Source organism: Octodon degus, unplaced genomic scaffold, assembly GCF_000260255.1.
Source record: "Octodon degus isolate 3935 unplaced genomic scaffold, OctDeg1.0 scaffold00169, whole genome shotgun sequence".
NCBI classification, from domain to species: Eukaryota; Metazoa; Chordata; class Mammalia; order Rodentia; family Octodontidae; genus Octodon; species Octodon degus.
Window position 1 is genome coordinate 5,008,034 of NW_004524745.1, and position 7,344 is coordinate 5,015,377.

Below are 7,344 nucleotides of genomic sequence, written 5' to 3' on the forward strand. Positions count from 1 at the left end.
AGTTATAACCTTCGCACGTACTGAAGTTCAGGTGCAGCTCTACAAAGTTTAGACTTATCCAGCTGTGTCTGGCTTGGGTCTGGTGGCTGTGCTCAGCTCCTTCCACTGCTTCCCTTGAGGGGGAACCTGTTGTGCCCCTGTTACAAGATGTTCTGCTCCTGGACTAGTTGGTTGGATCGGTCCTCTACACTCTCTGCAGGGATTGCAGCTGCAGGATTACACCCCAGGCATGTATTTCAGGCCTTAGCTGTGCCTGGAGGGGGCAAGGTGAAGTAGGGGGAAGAGGAAGCTCTCCCACACACTCACCGGACCTGGGCTAGGTCTGCGTCTGGGGGTTCCTGGATGTGGCAGAAATTCCTACTCAGCGGGTGGGGTGGGGGAGGTACTGCGGAGTGGTGGGAGGCGGCCCAAGGGGGTGGGAGAGGGTCTGGCCCACACTGTGCCTGTGCTGGGACTGGTCCTGCCAGCGCAGGGTAGCAGGAAGCTCTCCATACACTCACTGGACCTGGGCTAAGACTGGGTCTGGGGGTTCCCGGAACTCGGCAGAAATTCTTACACAGTGGGCGGGGTGGGGGAGGTATTTTGGAGTGGTGGGGGGCGGCCTGAGGGGGTGGGAGAGGGTCTGGCCCATGCTGTCCCTGGGCTGGGAGTGGTCCCACCTATGGCACAGTTTTGAGCTAGGCTCATAGGACATGTAGGCTACATTGGACTATAATTTTGTAGAGTATAGATTACAGTATTCTCGAAATCATTTCCAATGTTCTGTTCCCCTCAGGACTTTCCTGATTTGAGTGCTAGAAATCCAGATCCCTGAATGATTTACAACAAGTTAGCTTTCCAGTGGACTTTGCCTTTCAGGTAACAGCTTCTCTTTTCCTGAGTTGACTGTCTGTTGCAAGACTAGAATTCTGCCGGCCCAATAAGAGTCTTTCATTCCTTTTTCTTTCTTCTTTTTTTGGATGCTTTGTTATTTGTGTAGCTTTTTGTTGCTGCAACAAAATAACAGATATAAATCAACCTAAAATAGGAAAGCTTTATTATGGATCATAACTTTGGAAGTTTCCATTCACAGTTACTTGACTCCATTTCTTCTGGGACTATAGTGAGGCAGAGCATTCTGGTGGGGCACCAGAATGAAACAAAAGTGTTTCATCTCTGAGAGAGGAGGGAGCCAGGGACAAGATAAATCCCTCAAAGACACTCCCTAAATAGCCTCTTCCCTCCAACTGAGGACCACCCCTTGATAGCCCATTCAGTTTATCAGTCATCCTTGGATTAAGCCACTGGTGAGGTTGGTAGTCTCATGGCCCAGTCAGCTCCCTAGACCTCACCTTTGAGCAATGGGAATCAAGTCCTCAGTATGTGAGTTGTGGGGCACAATTCATATTAAAATCATCAAACTATACTGATGGCAATAAAGAAATTTCTTCCTCGTCATATCTTATCATTAAGGGAATAAGGTTGAGAAAAAAGCAAAGAAAGTTTGAGAGCATTAATCTGGGAATTATGATAGAGTTTCTTACTTTGCATTAGATCTTCATAATAAACTTATCTAGATGGCAGGTGTTGGCATGTTTTGTTATCAAATTTGTTTTAGGTATGCAATGAATGCTAAATGAAGACATTAGATGTGTTCTGTGATTAAACAATAAAGTCCACATTTGTCATCTGCTCATGTATGTGGCTAGATCACTGGAATGCAGAGAGCAGGACCACTCCACACAAGACTCTGTGATTAATCTTCCCAACAACCCCCCTGCACTGCATGCCCAGGAAGCATGGTAACTTTATGGTGCTTTCCAAGTACTGGGAGACCAGGTGGGGTTGGCAGGAAAATGTTGCTGGCAACTTCTGCCCAGATGTGTTCTTAATTATAAAGGGAAAGAAATAGATATGTTTGTATCTCCTTTACTACACAGGATACTCTCAGTGATATTCTGGCTATTCCAGAACATTTTAAAGAAAATTTATAAAGGTACATACAATGTCAAATGAAAGCCAAAAGCAGAGTCAAGGATTAGAGCAGAGAATGACAACAGAACTCCAAGATGTTAGAGAAGTACATAATAATAGGATTGAGAGTAAATAATTACAGATTACCTCCTTACAAAGAACAGAAAAAGAAAACATCACTGAACTTGGGAAACAGGTCTTCTTCATTCATTTGACTTATTTTAATGTAAATTAGCTATCTTGACAGGGATACTTGGATATAGAGTTGAATCTACATGCTTAATCCTGTCTGGAAATTGATTTCCTGTTGTTAAGTAGGGTGTCACAGGAAAAGCAAGAGAGACAGAAACCCAAGTAGAGTCTGAGCAACACAACTGGTTTATGCAGTGCCTGATTACTTCAGAATACTCATCCGAAAGGAAGTCTAATATATGTATATGTATTCTTTGGAATATATTAAAAAATTCTGTAACATTAACTATGTTCAGTCTATCAATTTTGATTTCTTCTTTCACTTCAAGATATGTGATTCTATGTAAAAACTACTTCTGACCAATCAAATGTATATATTAAAGGTATAAAATTATCATGGTTTTGTTTTATGTTACTGTGTAAAGTATATTTTCTTGTTTTTTATTAAAAATTGTTTTGAGTTACAAAAATGAATAATGTGATGCCATCGTCACTTAACTATCTCTCTTATGTTGGTATAGAGTATATTATTGATGGTTCCAGTTACTTGGAGGAAATTATCATGCAGAGGTAGGAAACAGAAGCAAACTTGGGGGAGCGGCGCCAGCATGTTTTCTCATATTCAGTAATAAAGTGAATATGTGTGAAGTACAAACAGTCTTTATTGCGCTTGTATTTTTTTTTATTTTTTATTTTTTTTATTACCAGGGATTGAACTCAGGACCCTGCACTTACCAGGCAAGTGCTTATTCTACTGAGCTATCTCCCAGCCCTATGCTTGTATTTGTTGACACAAATTAATTGAAGCTTTGATAGGAAGGTAGACAACTATGTCATGTAATGATTCTTACTAGCCATCCTATAAATAAAAACATAGGGAATAGATTGTGTTGAGTAAAAATCATCACATTAAAAATCCTCATATTAGTCTGAGCACTTCCCAGAGAACAAAGGGTTAAGTAGAGGATTGGTCTTCCTTACATACCACATCATTGCAAAGTAAGTGCATTAGCAATGGGCATCACAATACAATGTTACCACATATTGTGGCCACATGTCAATGCAGCCAAGGTGCATGCCAGAGGTGTTGGTATGGTTGTGATTCTTCATGAGGGGGTGCAGGGGGATCCTGGGGATTCATTATACCTTGTCCTAAGCCTGCCTCATTATGAGAGATACTCTGAAACATGGTTATGATTGTAAGACTGGCATTTTAATCAACTGATAATAGCCATGCAGGGTTCTGAAGAGAATGAAGTATTCCCTTTATATGTCATTTGCCTCAGAACATCTGTACTTGGCTAGGCCTGGGGTTCCTCTGACACTAGTATTGTTGCTTGGCTCTCTGAAGAAGAAAACAGATCAGATACCCTTAGAACAGGTTTTTTTTCCTTGTAACTTAGAAAACATGAATGGAATAGCTCTTTGAAATAATAAGAAGGCCAATTTGTTTGATTGTCCTGTATGAAATCTGCAGTGGGGCATTTGAAGTTTACAAGGGGAGCAACCAAAGACTCATTGGGTAATAAATTATTATTACTTGGGTGATTTGGTTGGGTGTAGTTGCTTCTTGGAAATACAAACATTAAGTTACTATAAACTCTGAGCTTAGGTAAAACTCTGAGGTCTGTTGTCAAAAGTCAACAACAAAGGCTTTAAAAAGGAGCTTATCAATATGGAAAGGAAGGTCTGGAAAGATGATTAGAGCTCAATGCCTAGGGCACTAGAGAAGAAACATTCTAGTTTGCTGAGTATGATAGTTCCACCCTTCAGAAGCCGATTACTCTAATAAGATAAAAGTTTTGCAATGTTTTCTGCATATGAACCTGAAAAGTCATGAGCTTAGAATTCAGAACCAACATTCAACATATACAGTAACTTGTTATTGCTACATGCCTTTCATTTATAAAAGAGTATTTTCTGACACCTTCATATAGTTTGGATTAAGTGACAAATGTATGTGACCATATTTGAACTTAGTACTCAGTACTGAAAGTTACTGATTATGTTTAGTGAATAATCTCTTACGTTTCTGCTAGTTCTAAAATGTTATCATTTTATTATGAAATTAGAATAAGTTTCCAGGGCAAGATATCTCAGTGGACTAAGCACCTGCTTAGGCAAGTGCGTGGGGACTAGATTTCAATCTTTGGTGCTTCGAATGCTGCGCCATCCCCGCCCCCGGGGTACACTGAGCCAACAACCAAGTCCGGATGTGGTGACGCACACATGTAATCCCAGTGCTGGGAGGCTGCAAACAGGAGTATCACAACGCATCTGAGCTGCATAGTGAGACCCTGTACCAAATACAGTTAAAAAAAATAAAAGAGAATAACTTTTCAGTTACTTGAACATCTGACCCATACATTCTTGAACAAAAAAATATTGATTTATTTTATACTTGGGAACTCTTGGGATGTTTGCATAATTAAAAAGGAGATACTAACAAAATCATAGCTTGTCCTTTGGTCCTTGCTATTTTATACTTGTATTTTCATTTTTACCCTGGATTTTTCAACAGAAATAGGCATTCTAGCTATGATCAGGGTATGTTTTGAAAATGAACAAGATGCTAATAGCCTAGAAATATAGATCCAAATTACAAAGCCAAGAAAAATGTCTCTTGCCACATTATTATTTCTTAGGTTCATTTTATCTTAGTATTTTAAGGGTAAGTTCCATGAAGTTAGAGAGTTGTTTTTCTGTTTTATTCTTTCATACATACTAAGCAATCAGAATACTGCTTGGAACAAAAGAGGTTCTTAATGACTACTTAACAAAAAGCAACATTGAAACACTAAAATACTAAAAATTCAACTGTTCTTTAAATTTTTATGTTAGTTATCTTCCTCCCAGGGTAACAAATTTCGTACATTATCATCCCCAATATTTATTCTCTTTCTTATAGGATTGGTTTCCTGCCATTTGCCCTGACACAGCAAGTAAATGTGTAGCAGGATGGGGGTCAGGAGCCTTTGACTTGCCATGGTCAGCATGCATGAGCATGCGTGATGGGCACCATGGCTCAGCCAAAGCGTGCAGCTATTACACATGTTTGCCAGCTCTCTTGACCACTCTCTCTTCTGACCCAAGAGAAAGGTGTTTACCAAGTAGGGGTTGCATTTCAGCCTGGGTCCTGGAGTGACAAGGCCTTGGGTTGGCTGTAACTGCCAATGAGTGATTTGAGTGAAAATTAATTTTTGCCTTTGCAATGCAATGGGATCTAGAGGTAGATTATTATCTCACCTTAACATAGCAAAGGCCTATGTGAATTCTGGAGGAGGGAGTGAAATTCAATATATATTATATGTATATTATATACATAATTTTTAAAAGTATAGTTTGGTTATTGTTTTGTTTTCCTTTCTTCTTTCTTTTTTGTTCTTTTTCTTCTTTGTTTCTTCCTGCTTTCCCTTTTTTTTTTCCCCACAGAAGTGTTAAAGTTTAACTACTTAAAGTAAGGACTGGAGCCAGTTTTCACAAATGATAAATATCCTTTCATAAGATTTTAAGATTTCTAAAACATTAATATTCTTAGCTGTGTAATCAGAGACGATATAAAGGCTCAATGGATGTTTGGTCCTTTTAATAAATGCAAGTTTACTTATTTATTCCATGTTTTATGGGGGGAGCATAGTGTTGGCAAAGTCTCTGCATGGTGGCAGGCCACAATACACTCATTAGTTTGGGATAGGATAACTTTCTTTTGTGTAACTACAGAAGCAAAGAAAAAAGAAATCAGGTGATATCATACAGTTTTTCAGAAAGTTGCTGCTGTCGATTCATTTTCTACTCATGATGGCCTTTAAAGGAGTTTCTTCTTGGGAAATAAGTGTTTGTCTTCTAATTTAATTTTAATTTTAGTACATATATTCATGTACTCAGCATATTTAATGAAAATCCACTATCTGAAAGGTACTGTGCAGGATACAGGTATTACCCAGTTAGTTCAGTGGTGGAGCTAGAGCACTTGCTTAGCTTACTCGCTAAGTATAAAACTCAGGGCTTAATACTTAATATAAATAAATCAGAAAAAAGCCTACATAGCATCATCCTTGAAGTCCACATCCATTTCATCTACTTTACCAAAAGCATTCCACAAACTTTCATATATCCAAGTATCTGCTCCTAATACAATCTAAATTTTTGCCTAATACAATTTGAAATCCTTTGTAATCCCCTCTCCCATAAGAAAAATAGTTAAAAGAAGGGAAAGTAGAAGCAGGGAGAGTGGTGCATAAAAAAGGACACATCCTTGAGAGTAGCACCTCTGCTATCATCTATTGATGTGGGAGTTGTTTATCAGAGGTGTCTAAACTCTGTGCTGCAATTGCAAAATACCTGAGACTGATTAATTTTGAACAATAGAAGTTTCTTTATGATCTAGAGGCTGAGCAATCCAGGATCAAGGTACTAAAGAGGGGACCAAGTTTCCACATGAATTTTGGAAAGGACACTCATTCAAGACACAGCAAGAAGAAATGTAAAGCATGCCAGATTGGCCTCTTTTATGGTCTGTTCCTAGATGTCCCCCCAAAGCCTCATGCAGTCATGGGACAAATTCTAGAGGTTGTAATTAATTCATGATCCAATGTTGGGATTACACTGTGAGTGCCACACCTGCCCCAGGGCAGATAGCCTGGATGCAATATAAGAAAGGGAGAGAGGCTTGCTGGCTGCCTCTGCTGCTGCCGCTGCCACCACCACCACCGCTGCCGCTGCTGCTGCTGCCGCCACCACTGTGGCTCCCTTTTTTGCTCTTCTGTCTTGCTGTTTTACTGTTTTTCACTGCCATGAGCTGCTGCCCTCTGCCATGTGCCACTGTGCCTTGGAGCCAGCCAAGTGTGGACTGAAACCTCTACAAACTGTGAGCTAAATAAACATTTTCTTAGTTTGGTGTGTCAGGTATTTTGTCCTAGCAAGGAGAAAAAAGTAACCATGAAAAAATTAGCCTCCTCTTCACGTGCTAACTTTGCTGAAGCTCCACCAACCTTAGGCTTACTCCTCCGGCTATCCGGGTCTGGCAGGCTTCATCTTGCTCGGTCGATCTCCATTTTAAATTATTCCAAAATCAAGCTTAATTTACTTTTCTTTAAGATAGATCACAGTTCTCAACAGTAAGGAGCAACGACCACACACAGAGAAAACCAAATACAACCCTGAATGAAGGTAAAAAATTTGGAAATCAAGAGATAGTGT

General features: G+C 39.7%; 1 long non-coding RNA gene across 1 annotated transcript in view; it reads left to right on the plus strand.

Annotated features, from left to right (window-relative positions):
* LOC111813165 overlaps positions 1–1,756 on the plus strand; it is a 9,603-nt gene extending 7,847 nt beyond the window's left edge. The window contains exons 2-3 of the long non-coding RNA XR_002818494.1: positions 776–858; positions 1,689–1,756. This is a non-coding gene — a long non-coding RNA (uncharacterized LOC111813165). The remainder of the gene's footprint in view (positions 1–775; positions 859–1,688) is intronic.
* Positions 1,757–7,344: the final 5,588 nt, after the last annotated feature.